Raw genomic sequence first — 16,042 nt, forward strand, 5'->3', positions numbered from 1 at the left:
CTCAGATGAAATAAACAACAAAACGTTCGCAGATGTACTGAATTTTTTTTGCGCACTGTGATCGAGTATATCTTAGAAGCCAAATCTGCCCAAAGAAAATGAATTTTGCATTCAGCAGTAAAAATTGATCGTTATTAGAAAAAACTTGAGCGTTGAAAGAATGCTTTAAAATGCATGTATCTCTTTACTAGAGTACTGGAAAGCTAGCTCTAAGGAGAAATATGACGAAAATCTCGGTTTTAAAAGACTGACCAAAAACATATCAATCTCGTTATGAATTCTTCGCTCAAGTTTATTTTTACCTTTAGGACAGGATAACGCATTCTCTGATAGTGACTTGTGGCAAATAACTCATGCAATTTATAATTGAACAACAACAAAGAAGATGGTTTTGTTCAATTCAGCATGTAAAATTGATCCTTAATCAGTTACAAAGCGCGTGACATCTGAAGAGCCTATCAGTGTCATCAAAAGGAACGGAATAATTGTCAGTTGAAAATGACTTCATTAAAAATAGAAAACCCGTGCGTCATCTTACTGATTGATTACTATGATTGTAGCTACTTCCGGTTTGTTCATTAGTGTATGACACAGTTTTGTGCTCACAATTCTTTGCTGTGAAATGTTGAGTAGTGGAAATGATTTACAAAAGAAAAGACGATCAGGAATAAGATTGGTAGGCGACAATAGAGGGTCGAAAATCTGAACTACCTAAATGAGATGACACCCTGACAATTTAGCTGTTAGTTTTTTTTTCTGCGTGGTTGAATAAAAATAAGCTGAGAAAAAGAATAGATGTGACTAGTTCTGGTGACTAGCTAAGATAGACTGAGAAAGACCAGGGATCTATGATTTCCGATCGAAAAGTAGATATATTTCAGCAGACGCTTACATTGGAAAATTTGAGATTGAAATAGATAAGAAGGTCAGATGGAAGACACAAATAATTGAGTTCAAACTGACAACAATTAATAAGGATTCTAAATTTGAAAGACTGAGACAACTCAAGCTTGGACGCTAGCGGCGGAACCCTAACGACACACACATAAGACAGTTACTAGTAAAATAAAATATACTATATATTTATGTTTGTATGTTTATCAGGGTTTTGCTTTGAACACATGTAAAAAATGTATTTCTTTCTACAGTCCCTATTGTCTAGAACAAGTGAAACATCAGAACAAGCACTACATGCTGTTCTTAACCGAAAAGCCTGTCTATAGGCTGTAAAACTATTCTGGTTGGAAATTTTTACCGTAACGAAAGTCATTTAAAGCAAGGAACATAAAATTCGAATAACGGGTCGTCTATTTTCTTTGTTATTAAAACAGAACGCATAGACGACCTGTGATCATAATTAGGTTGTTGTTTTGTTACTTTGGCATTTATGATGTACTAAATTGAAATTTGTGGCCACGATGAAAAAAAATGGAAACTTTCTTATGTGACCGGAAGTTAGGTGTTCCATTTTTGGAGTAGTGGCCATTTCAATTTTTTTTTTTTTGGGGGGGGGAGGTAATTTCCTTTGGTAATGTAATTTTCAAGCGAGGCGGGATTCTTTCAAGCGAGAGATAGATGAGAGGGAGAAAGGGGTAAATACATAGATGAAAGAGGGAGGAGGTAAGAGGAGGTTAAAGAAATCTTCACGTTAAAAACGACCCTTATGTCCAACTCTGTCCCATGAAGAGGCATTGTAAAAAGAAAATCTTTCCTTTTAACCCCTCCGTTATAACCCGTAACCTCTGGTCACATTTTTTTCATCGTTGCCACAAATTTCGTGTTCAACTTAGTACAACATTATAATTGAAAAATGAACCCCACGTGAAAAGTTATAGAAATTGTTTTTTTATAATCTAAAACTTAAGTCTGTAATCGATGATATTAACAGGAAAAAAGTTTGTTTTTTTTTAAGTGAAAATTATAGAATTTAGGGGGGGGCAATCTCGCCAAAGTCCGCTCTTGGTTCCAAACTTCTAACAGGTTTTCTGGGGTCAACAGAATTTTTTTTAAATATTGCTTTTAAAAAATATGTAAAATTTGTTAATGAAAATCATTTTTTGTTAAATGAGAAGTATAGGAAAAATAAATTTTTCAAGAAAATTTAATTATTTTTTTTTTTTTGTTTTACGGCTGTTTATTGCTGGTGGAAAAACTTTCTACAGATGAGGATATTTCCTTAGAAATCTTTACTTCGGTCGTCTGTTGACTGATCATCGACAGCAAAGAGGGAGGAGATAGGTTAGAGGAAATGGAAGAAGGCTCTCCAACCGGTTGAATGAAAAATAAAAATTAGTTTCAAACCCGCCAAAAAGTGTTAATGTGGCAAGACTGGAGTTTAGGTGGCAAAATAATCTCGAACTCAAAAGGAACTAAATTCCTGTAGTCACCGTTACGTTAACATGAAAACAATGTAAACAATTTTTTTTATAATTTTAAACAATAAATACCATTTTTAACGATAAACATTATTAATAGAAATAGAAATATTAAATTATTAGAACATATTAAAAACATTTAAGTTTAAACAATATAAATAGAACTTTATAATTTTAAGCAATGTAAGAAAATTTTTATTTTTAATTCAAAATTGAATCATGTGATTATTATTAAATCACGTGAGTAGTTATAAACGATACAACTTAATATTAAACACGCGTATTCTATTGCGATTTATTAATTTGCACTGTATTCTCTTTCACAACTATGGTCACCACTTTTAATTTAAAAAATGTATCGTTTAATATTCGAAAAACTACTTATTTGCGGAAAATTTAAATGCAATATTCGTTTTCAGCACACCAAAAAAATTTTTCAAAGTCGTCATTTTAAAAGAAAATGTTAAGGTGGAAACCAAGTAAAAATTTACCGTTTAAAACTAAAAAATGTTCGGTAGTTATGTATTTTATCTACTGTGCTGAAATAATAACGTTAGTGTTTCGAAAGCCATTCTTAACGTGGGAAAGGTGTTTTGTAAATATTCTGTGCTTCTACTTTAAAATTTAATAATAAAGAAAATATATCGTGAAACTTGAATTTAACCTGAAAAACTAGTGTAAAATAGCGCGGTACCAAAAATACATAAACGTCAAACTTCTATTTACATTGCTTAAAATAAAAATAAAATATACAGAAAGTTCTGTTTATATTTTTTTAAAATATGTTTATATCGCTGAAAACTTTTTAAAAATGTTTATATTACTGAAAACTTGTTTTAAATTTCTGTTTAAAATAAATAAAAAGTGTTTATTCTTTTAAAACAGTTTAATTTTTAAAAACGTTATGTATATATTGTTTAACATAAAAGAAAAAAGTGTTTATTCGTTTTTTTTTAATTGTTTTCATGTTGTCTATTTTAGAAAAAGAAGTTCTGCTTATTTAAAACTGTTAACTTCTGAAATACCGATATCAATGTTTAGAGGGTTCGAGATTATTTTTCCACCTAAAACTCCAGTCTTGCCGATAATGTCAGGCACAGGAATGAATTTATACATTTTAGAAAAAGAAACATCGGGTCAGACAATATCATATTGTAAGAAGAAACTGTTATCAAAACAAATGAAGTTCAAGAATTGTAAACACGAATGATTTCTGAATCGAATATATATATACGCTCTTGAATAAAATAAATAAACAGAAAAAAAATACTCCATATCACCCAAATGGTAAAACATTACATTTAAAAAACTTGATTTAACGTTTCAACATTTGAATAACGCTCGGCTTAAACCGATGATTGCCGATAGCGTCCGATTCATGCTTGATGGGAAGCGAATCTGACGCATGCGCATAAAACGAAAATGCCGGCTACGGGGAATAAACATTTTACATGTAAATTTGCCGATATCTGTACGCATTATTCATGAATGGAAACAAGGTTATTACTCGCTATAAATCATCCCTGGTGCATAAATATTATTTCCTGAGAATTTCAGTGCTATGTAACCAGTAGTTTAATAAGAGTTTAGCTGCTAGATATTTACACACACACACACGGACATACATGTACTGTTTTATTTATATAGATAAGAAGATGAGTGACTTGTTCTTGTTGACTTGGAAATTTGGTCAAATGTATTTTTGCTTTGTTTTCGGAAATATTTTTGCTGAGATATTACTGAAATATAAACGAAACAATTTGCTGACAACTAATAAGAAATTGAACTGGAGTCTATTCTAATTGAGCCGCTAAAATATATGAATCGACAACTGATACCCGTTTGATTAAAAAACAGTTAATTTCTCAATTTCCAAAGTTTTTTTACTGATTGATAATTATTAAGATTGCTTTTTCTTGTTTCCCATTTTCTAAATTAATGCTTGACGCAGTTTTATCTGTGTCTTTTTTTTATATTCTCTAGAAATCAATTATTTATATTCAATTTTCCTTTGTGAACGTCTAGTGACATATATTCGAGGTGGTTAATTTATTTAGTGTGCAGATTAGCTAGTACATATATTAAGTTATGCTAAGAGACAGGAGTTCAACAAAAGTTAACGATGTCTGGAATGCAAAATCGTTAGAAAGAAAGTATATGATAATTTGGCGAACATAACGTCATGTATGTGAAAGCGAATCTCCAAGAAACGATTGACAAGGACAGTCGTGTAAGATATGATACAAAAAGTCGTAATATTGAAAGCTTAGCAAATATCTTTGTTCCTTCCTGTTTTTTTTTTCTACCAGAAGATCATTAAATATGCGTTTATGTGTGTTCACTGCACAAGCCGTGATCGACCACTTCTTGTCTACGTCTTAAGTCAGTGCTCAATTTCAACACCAACCGCAATATCATTCGTCTCGTCTCTGTCACCTGGTGCAACAAAAAGGTTGCCCCCCCCCAAACAAAATTCCAGTTTAAAACGATGTTTTATTTTGTCACAATCACACGCGTTTACTGAATAACGGATCTGACAATCAGGACAAACATATCTTCAAACTGAACACCATCCATCAGCTATTAAAAGCATGGGAGCTAGTATATATATCTTGGACCGCATCAAAGAGACCACTCGGATTTATCAGTTGCTGATCTATAAGCATAAAAACTAGCAGAAAATAAAGTCCATTATTTGATATTAAAAATAATTTTGGAAAATCAAAAGTGTGTCCTAATCACAAGATGGAACCCCGTATCTGAAGATCCGTCAATTAAAAAATAAGTGTTTTTCACCATGAACCCTTATTTAAAGAAACAAACACTTTTTTCAAGTAGATCAATCAAATTTTGGCTGGTTTTACGATTTCTTTAGTAGTCTCTGATGTCTCAGCTAAACATTATTATCATTAATCATTGATATATTATTCTAATTAATTAATTAATAATAATAATAATATTAATAATAATAATAATAATAGCAATAATAATAATAATAACAATAATAATAATAATAATAATAATAATAATAATAATAATAATAACAATGTAGGTATTTATTCGCTTCCTCGCGAAAACAAAATGTGACACGGTCGTTTTTAATGTGGGAAAAATTAGGTTTCCAAGAAAAGGGGCACTCTGGAAGTAGACAAAAATAAAATTGCCTTAACATAAAAGGTTTCCTGTCGCATGGACTAGGGACAAATTAACTCTGATCCTGGTCTGTGGTAGGACGCAAATACATTTAATAACCGATAAAATTTTTATAATTGCGAAAAAATATATTAAAATTTCTTATTAACGCGGTTGCTCAAGTGGTAGAGTGCTCGCCTTGCATGCAAAAAGATTGAGGTTTCGAATCCCGAGTTCGGGTGTGTTCAACTGATAAACCTAAATGAAGGCGAAACTCGAGTTTTGACGTTACAGCTTGTTAGCTTTCATGATTTCTGTGAGCTGCGACGTTGCTTAACTGTCGAAATACACACACACACACACACACACACACACATATATATATATATATATATATATATATATATATATAACGTAAAGAAGATTTTAATAAAAAAAATAAAAATATGTAAAAATAAAAATGAAGAATGTTTAAATTCCCGGAAAAAAACACACAAAAAACTTACTTTTACCTATTGCAGACTTAGCACCTACATAACCCAACTTCTAAAAAGTTTATAATGACAAAAGAGAAGTCATTTATATAAAAAGAGGAGAACATTTTTTTTAAAAGCCTTAACTAAAATTGTTAAATAGAACTAGATTTAGCACTTGCATAAGCCGATTTCTCAAATGTTTTAAATTATAAAAGAGAATTTTACTATATATAGATGAAAGCAGAAAACCTTAAGTAAAATAGAAACCGGGGATCCTCAACTGCTTCTTACCATGTAGCTGTTTCGGAGATTTAAAAACAAGACAGCTGTTAAATACATGGCTCTCCAGTGGATAATACCACTTCCCCAATGAGAAAATGTACAATTATACGGTTACTATTTATGCTAATATATAAATAAATAAAAAAAATAGATTAACTATTACTAAGTAAGTTTAAGATTATAAGATTCTACGACATGTTAAGTAGCATATAAATGCGATGAGAATAAAAATGCATAAAACCTTAGGTGCCAGAAAGGCAACTGGCTTGAGGTAGTTGTCTGTCTAGCCGCACTGTTCAGCGAAACAGTACTGTATGTAGATGACTATAATGCTCCTTATCTTGTGTTCAGCATATTGGGAAGTGATACACGAATTACCATTAGCGTATAAAGCGATGCTCTTTGTGTAAACAAATCGAGCTTAGGTATTTCGGACGATGTCAAAACATCGTTAATTCACTACTCGCACAGCAGCCGCCGAATAGCGTAATGGTTAGAAGCCTTGACTGTCGGACGGGCAGTCGGGTTTCGATCCTGCCTTGAGGTAGTTGCCTGTCTAGCCGCACTGATAAGCTGTGATACAGCGAAACAGTACTGTATGTGGATGACTATATATATATATATATATATATATATATATATACAATGTGGTGGTGCATATTATTGGACAATATTTTATAAATACTAGAGTTTCATTTGATAAAAATGTAGTAAACAATTACTTAATGCTAAATATAATAAAGTCATATAAATACAGTAAATATTCGTAGGATTGATTAACTATTTCATACGAACAAATGTTCATCAGAATAATTTTTAAAAATTTAAGATGTTCATGGTGAAAGGCGCTGAAGAGGCGGCGAACTGGATATACATACAAACAATTAGAAGAAAATGATAATTTAAAGTAGTATCTGAAACAATCGTTCGTCGGATTATTGTTGACCGAAATTCTAAGAACACCTAGAATAAATAATGTCAAGTAATTCATTCCATCTCTCTCTCTCTCTCTCTATATATATATATATATATATATATATATATATATATATATATATATAGTAATTTATAAAATATATATGGCGATTAAGATACACTAAATATTCGGCGTTTCATCCACTCTAGGACTCCTCAGGCTTATGCGCGAATTCTGTGGTTGTTTATCGTTTTTATATGCTCCTCTCCTATTGAGATTTTAGTTAGCCAATCATCTTTCTAGTATCCACCGCGCTCCTTCCTATCAGCCAATGGGCATGCATTTTATCGGACAAAGGATCTGTTTTAAAACTAGGTTAGTGTTTCTTTTTGTTGTTAGTTTATATATAAATATATATATGTGTACATACATATATACACATATATATACGTATATATATGTATGCATACATGTATGTATGATCGTTTATGTATATTCATGTTTATTTAATTTATTTATTTGTTTATTTTCTATTGTTTTTGTTAGTTTTATAACTATTTTGTATCGCTATCCTAGAGTAAATTTTATTTTGTGGACACAGTTATTTGCTATTTCTCTTCTACAGTTTAATAGATGCTGGGGTTCTTTAAAGTACAGGATAGCAAATTTTTCATGAAGGCATAATCTACATGGGTCGTCTAGGTGCCTACACGTGGAGGCTTGTCTTATTATTTTCCATTCGACTACCGGCGATATATATATATATATATATATATATATATATATTTATATACATATATATATATATATAATTTCTATATGTGCATGTTTATATTTTATTTATTTATTATTTTGTTTTATTTTGTTTTATTTTGTATTTTTACTTTGTTTTAATTTTCTTTTTTCTATATATGCCCTAAAGATAGATAATTGTTTCTGCATTTATTTGCTTTTTAGCCTATATAATTATTTATTATTTTCCCAATCACCCATCAGTTCGATGTGTAATCCAAGTGTTCATGATGCTAGTTTTTTAATGTTCATTTCGTTTCATCCCAATCCACCTTGTGCTGATGAAATGATTATATATAAATAAACTTGATATCGTCTTTGAAACAATCGTACATAATTCTAATTGTTATTGTTTTGAATTCTCGGAATATATGTACTTTCTCTTGTTCTCTCCCTATATATCTCTCTCATATATATATATATGTGTGTGTGTGTGTGTGTGTGTGTGTGTGTGTGTGTGTGTGTGTGTGTGTGTGTGTGTGTGTGTGTGTTTTGTGTCAGGTCATGTCATATGCTACTGGTACTATGTAACCCAGTACTACCTGCCTCATGGTCGGGGCACCGGCGACTAAACTGGTTCCCTCACCAGACTTGTTTGGTAAGAAGGGCGGATGGTCTCCCTGATGGATTAAAAACAAGACCTTTCAAAGGGCGAATGAACCCTTTTTCGGGGTCAACGGCCAACTAACACCGTGTATATTTGTGTGTATGTATATATGTGTTGGAGTGGAGAGGGCTCCCGTAAGCCGTGGTGAAGGCAACCTTTCAAGGAGAAGCAAATCTCTGATTTAAAAAAAAACATAAAGCGGGAGACAAGTACGCGCATTAAGCTGGTCTGCAGTTCAATTTGTTACTGGCTATATTGCTCTTGCTTGTTGCTTGATCTCAACATTTTTAACCGAAAGAGAGATTTAACTGTCGTACAAAGCTAAGACTCTGTAACATAATCTTTGTATAGATACTCCCTCAGACATTTGGGCTCATGGAATGTAAGTGTCGGAGGGAGTGGCACTCGTCTGGCAAGACGTTGCAATCATCATGTATGTATGTATGTATTGGACACTGAAGTTTGTTAATTCCGTTTTGGCTCAACCAATGTTGTGTAGCCCTAGCAGGGTGACCAACTGCTCCGTCTTCCATAAATAGGCAGTTAACATGGTTCGTTTTAACATTTGAGAATATTGGTAGGAGTTCTTCATATAATATTTAAACACAATTTTAGCAGAATTAATGTTTCCTTGTCTGAGCGATTATCACTCCAAATTGCACCCCATACCATAACCGAGAAACACCTACTTTTCAGCATTGGCTGCTATTTATTTAAGTCAAACTCTTGCTGAGAGAGCTTCTATACCCATACCCGTCCACTGTAAGGAAATAATGGAAATCGTCACTCATCAGAGAAAATGACATCCGTTCAAAATGACATAGGTCTCTCCACCATCTCACGAGGCTAATTTTTCTGCGCATGATATTGGCAGGACAAAAAAGAGGTTTCCTTCTTGCAGCTCTACGATGGTAGCCCAACTTGTGAAGCTACCTGATCGCTGTTCCGAAACTGATACCAGCTTGTGTTTCAATGTCAGGGGCTTTACACCGAGGATCCTCTGCAACATTTCTTTTCACAAAACGCAACGTTCTTTCAGAGGGCTCGGGGCGACCTGGATAAAGTTTTGTACACTCCTTGTCCTCTCTTCTGAATTTTACGATCACCATATTAACTGTAAAATGGATAAAAGATTTCCTATTTTGCATTGACTAAGACCACCTTGATGTTGACCCAGGATTCGTAATTGCATAAATTCTGATAAGTCTGATGCTCCTTCCGTGGCATGTTTCAATGTTGTAAGATGCAATTTTAATGAGATACTCTAAGATATTTCAGCACTATTTTTATCTGTAAATATAAATAAGTATATACTAATCTTGGGGAAAATATTTATTTAAGTGTCTATTTGTTTCTTTCATGTCTGTATATATATATATATATATATATATATATATATATATATATATATATATATATATATATATGCGCAATGGCAAGTTGAAAAGAAATCTATATAGTGTTCAATCGCAAAAATTTGAGAGATAAAATACAAGTTATTTATTTAAAAACATTATATTTCAGGAACGGTACTTTCTCCAAAAGGGACGCTTGAGCGAATTAACTGGAAGATGTTATCGATGATCGTTGACTTTCATTCTTTTCATTTCATGAGTCTCTTATATTATATATATATATATATATATATATATATATATATATATATATATATATATATAATTTTCTTCCAAAATTGTCATTAGATCATAGAATGATATAACACTGATTTACAAGCAATACTTTCTTTATCTATCTATTTATCTATTTATCTATCTATCTATCTATCTATCTATTTATCTATCTATCTATCTATCTATCAATCAATCTGTCTTTATCTATCCCTCTCTCTCTCTCTCTCTCTCTATATATATATATATATATATATATATATATATATATAGAGAAAGAGAGAGAGAGAGAGAGAGAGAGAGAGAGATAGAGCGAGGGAGAGAGGGGAAGAAAATGGAGAGAGAGAGTTGTATTGTAAAGGATAAAGAGCAATTAATGTAGGGATCTTAAGTCGGAGAGCTCAATGTGTAAACGTTAAAAGAAGACAAAACGGAAACAACCAAAGATTGTACCTAAGCTCATTATAAATTTATTTCAACCAATTAAGGCCTTTTCATATGAGTGAGGTCGTCGAGAGTTGTTGTTTGACTGAGAAAGACAACTTCGGGTGACAACCCTCGACTAACCTATTCATTTTTTTTAATTTTCTTCCTTTGAAGATTGTAACGCTGGGTATGGGGAGCCAAACCAGCTGCCAACATTGCCCTGCTTTTTATTGAAACCAACCGAGAGCTCTTTTTATTATCCTCGTTGTTACCTTAAGTGCAATTGTCTGAATCTATTTTGCACTTAGTTCACCAGGAATATTAGTTAGATAGAAAATTTATGAGATCGGCCAAAATGTTCCGTTGTTTCTTTGAATTTAAGTGTGTGTGTGTGTGTGTGTGTATGTTTGTGTGTGTGTCTTTGTGTTGTTAATGTTAAAAGCGACTCTATATAATTTAAATGTAAGAAATTTTTTAAAAATTGAAAAAGGTTCTAGTGTACTACTGATACATCAGTTCCGTAACCCCAGTATTACGCCCTACGCCAGAAGTTCCCAGACACCTCATTTTTAAATGTAACACACTCAGACACCACGTCTATAAATGATAATATATTTCAGGAATTTCCCGCGCATTATCCTAGAACTGAAATGAATTAGAAAATCTTATTCGTCATGAAAGTTTTTCGTAAGATTTGAATAAAAATAGATTTCAAGTTTTACAAAACCATAAACGCTAAAATATTAAATGATTGAAATAAAAACCTCGTTTTGTTCGAGTCAATAATATGGACGGCGCCATAAAACTGTGCATGTCTGCTCGGGGATGCGTGCATAAGCGTCGAAAATGAAAGTTATTGCCATTTTCTGAAATATAGATTGAATTTAATGTTTTGGAGTGAAACATTGAAATGATTTGGAAATCTTTTGCAGATAATTTTTATTATATTGGTCGGTTTTTTCGCGCGCGCGAACGCACACACACACACATACACACACAGTAGTGAATGAAAAGTTTGTAAGTAATTTCATTTTAAGCGGCTAGACGTTACTCCGGCGGAAACATTGTGAAAATAACAATCAGAACGAGAATACAGGCAGAGAAGCAGGAAACAGGGAGGGCATTTTAAAGGCTAGCGATCCTATGTAAACAACTATTAGAGTAGAAGGGTTTTCGGCATGTAAGGACCTCAAAAGTGAAAGGGTTAAAATTTTGCTGCTCGTCAAAATAGTCGGGAATATGTGAGTCGAAGAGCAACAAGTGCTATGAGTTTACCAAAGCACAGCTAATTAAATACTTGTAAAACAAACAGAGAGATACAACATTGCGACGATGGGACAGGGTTGGAGCTTGATCGATAGTGTGGAACCTATTTGATTTGGTACATTTTGATGTGGATCCTGTCTAAGAGAGGGAGACTAGTGGAATACGTGGCAACAATACTCCATGCATCAGTGAATGCTGACTTCATAGGATACACTCAGGTGTACGTCAGGTCGTTTTCATTTTCGTGTTGTTTCGCGTCGATTTGATATATTTCTGAATGGTTTAGATGAAGATTGATAATAGAAGAGACCTTTAGTCTAATATATATGTGTGTGTGTGTGTGTGTGTCTGTGCGTGTGTGTGTGTGTGTCTGTGCGTGTGGACATATGTTTCTTCAATAATATTTCACCTTTAATTTATACCAATTCTTTAATTTATGAAGCTCGATGTAATTACAGAGCATATAACAAATAAATGACAAAATTATATATATATATATAATTTTTATCTAAAAAAATTAAAAACACACGAGTGAGTGCAACTTTTACTACTGTTTCTACAAAGAAGAGAGAGTTACAGACGAGCTCTACAATCGCTGCTACTACTACAAATGTCACATCATTGGCATATATTGTTTTGCTATTGCAAGGTTTCGGTAACTTAGTTACGTTTTTAAGATTCGAGCAGCATGGTACACTATTCTCATTACTATGAAAAAAAGGACATTACACGACATTACTGCCTTGATTATTTAGATAGAAAAACGGTCAAGGGATGACTTAGTTTTAAGATCGGAAATCTAAAATAATGCTGCATTATAATGATAACATTGAATTCATGTCGGTAGAAACACTTTATAGAATGCAATTTACCAGATGGAAGTACAATGGGAATCATTTCCTTCGTTTCTGCTTAAATAGTTTTTAATTAACTCATCATACAAATTTGATCTTCCCACTCCCATTTTCTCTCTTCCTCCTTTATCTGTTTCTTTTTATCCTTTATGCATACAGACCAAATTCAAAATACTCATCCTAGAACAGGTAAAATTAATTACCGTACCTATTTTAATCGGCTTACTTCCAAAGAGAAAGTTTCTAGGGAATATCAAATTCACAAGCAGTCTTTATACACATGTATATCCCGGTCAGGTAAGATGATGACGTAAGGTTTTTCCAGTTCTTGCGGTGAGATGTCGACGTCCTCCCACATACAGCGTCTGGCATTTCCCAGTAGTCACTCATCTGGTATTGACCAGGCTCAACCTTGTTCAAGTTCGGTGATCTAATTAAAGCGGTTTGTCAACATGATTTTCACGTATAAATAGAATTTTTTTTAATTAATTCCATGAATAAATTAATTTTCCACCATTTTTATGTCTTTTTACAAACATTAAAATCAAGATGTAATGCGATTAAACGTTATGTTTAGAATCCGCATTCAGATTTTGATCAAATTCATTACACGAACTTGATCCTAGAAAATTTCTAAAATTTGAAACCTTATCTTATGGATTGTTAAGAAGTAATCGAAATTTAAAGAATTTTGCTTAATTGGTCTCTCATGACTATGGATCAAATTCAACATATATCTGAAATATTGGAATTTTCAAAAGGAAGTGTATGCCTATATTATGCCATATAAACCCCCTTGAAATTACTAAAAAAGAAACTGACATTTAAAGAATAACTATTAATAACTATTTTTTAACCTTTCACAAAGATCTGAGGAATGGATTTTTCACGGAGGCTTTGCACCCATTATTTTTTACTTCATTTTTATAAAAATAGATTAAATCAAATATAACCCATATTTGGACCCATTACGCCGAGCAGCGGTGTTGAATATGTTATACTGACAGGCTAATTAGTTTACAAGTAATTCTGTACACACAATACTTAACTTTATATATATATATATATATATATATATATATATATATATATATATATATATATACGAGGATGGATACCAGGCGTTGCCTGGGTTGACATGAAGTTCCGTTTGGAACACACCTGCTATACTAATCATTTTTATCATGGGCAACGTGGATACCCCCATAACAATTCCAAAAATAAAAGAACGTATAAAAACATGAAAATGTAATCGTCCCCTAAAAAGAAGTATGTGATACCCTATCCAACAAATACTTCGGCAGGAGGGATACAAAGAGAAGAGGCTATTCTTCGGATATTGAGCACTGGAAAGAAAACTACTCCTCTCCCCCAAAAATAAATCATTAAAAATAAATCATTACAACTTTTGTTTCAATAAAAAATTTTAGCGAATGTCCGTGCGATCGTAAAAAAAGAAAATTAGCCAAGTAAGCCCCTAAAAAAATGAAGATCTACCAAAAATTAATTCCAAAAACAATTAAATTAAATTTTTCGTCATTGTAATACCTCCCACATGTAATTCGTCATATTTTGGGGTTCGCTTTGTTTATGAAATTGTTAGGTGAAAGTACAGAGTGGTCTCATAAAAATTAATTAAATTTATCGTTATTTTATGTTTTAAATGTACGAGTCCCGCCCCCAACCACCAAAAAAAAATAGTATTTGTCATGTTTCTCCCCCTCCTCCATTACCAAACTTTAATAAAAATGCTAGTGGTGTCATGTCTCGTCAAACGATTGGTGTCCAAAACTTGGGTGCTCCTTTTACGTTAAATTAATATGGAAAAGTGATCCCCCACTCTAAAATGTTATTTTTTTTCTTTTCAAAACTTATCTCATATTATTTATAAAGGTTATTTAAAAGTAATAAGCCAAAAAAGTAGACTTTTATCTTTTTTAGGTGGGTCACATCGTAAAAAAATTACCGATTTCTGTATAGCCGTTTATAGAATAATAAAAACAAACAAATGAAATCTTTTCTTCAGTTTTTCGTAAGTGTTTTTTTTATATTTAAAAAACCAATAAAAGCCAAACATGTTTCTATCTACTCGAAATTTATTGAGATTACCAAATTATTTTATTTGGTAATAGTTGTTTTTTTTTGTTTTTGTTTTTTTGTTTTTTTGTTTGTTTGTTTATGTTCCAAAGGACCAAATAACTTTTTAAAAAACCGATGTTGGAATAATAATTTCAAATAAATTTAATTAAATATGTTATCAATATAAGTATTGTTTCAGATTTATTAAATAAGGATTTTTAATAGAACACTTATAACAATTCTCTCGTTAGAAACATTAACTAAGATACCACTATTTAATAAGATCAATTTTTCTTAATGTAATATACAAATGAGATGATCTCTTTTATTGTCGTATTTTAGACTGAAACAGTAGAATGCCTAAAATCATTATTAATATCAAACACCAGCCATCTTTCTTCCCTATAGCAAATGTCGATTACAGATGCAAGCCATTTTTAGAGGCAGCAAAAAATAATATTGATGCATTTTTCGTTTGTCACTACAAAATAACTGTTTAGAGAATTCGTATCTTCATTCAGAAATAGGTCATATCTGATAACTTTTAAATTTCGATGTTGGATCTGATCGCCTGATATGATCCATAAATGTTTTTCGAAGCATAACTCAAATGATATAAGATATATAGGCTATATTTTAACGCAAACATTGTAAGAGGCATTATCTATTTACAGAAGCGTTTCTCAATCCATATTTTATCTATCTATTTATCTGTCTATCTAACTATGTATATCTATCTGTCTCTCTCTCTCTCTCTCTATATATATATATACATGTGTGTGCGTGTATATAGATAAATAGATAGATAGATAGATAGATAGATAGATAGATCGGCCATCGAATGATGACAAGGATGAATTAAGAGCCTTAATCGAAGCCAATCATCGAACAACTTCCAGAACTTCCTTCTGAATTAGACTAACGTATACGACGATTTTCAACTACTTGAGAGAGATTGGAAAGACAAAAAAAAACGTATAAACGAGAGCCTCACGATTTAAACGACAGCCAAAAGAAACGCCTTTATAAAGTGTAATCTTCCCATTCTTTACACAACAAGAACGACCCGTTTTTCATCCGGGTTGTGATTTGCGATGAAAAGTGGGTTCTTTATTACAACCAGCAACGTACAGCTTAGTTGTTAGACGCCGACTAAGCTCCACGAAACTTCCCGAATCCAGGGTTGCACCAAAAGAAGGACATGCTGAT

The 16,042-nt window shown here is 32.2% G+C and overlaps 1 protein-coding gene across 2 annotated transcripts in view; it reads left to right on the forward strand.

The window, feature by feature from the left end:
* The window catches only part of LOC145258296 (uncharacterized), a 944,200-nt gene that overhangs the window by 535,268 nt on the left and 392,890 nt on the right, over positions 1-16,042 (forward strand). The gene's annotated exons all lie outside the window — the stretch shown is intronic.

Source organism: Euprymna scolopes, chromosome 33 (assembly GCF_053919585.1).
Source record: "Euprymna scolopes isolate OS-2025 chromosome 33, ASM5391958v1, whole genome shotgun sequence".
Classification (NCBI taxonomy): domain Eukaryota; kingdom Metazoa; phylum Mollusca; class Cephalopoda; order Sepiida; family Sepiolidae; genus Euprymna; species Euprymna scolopes.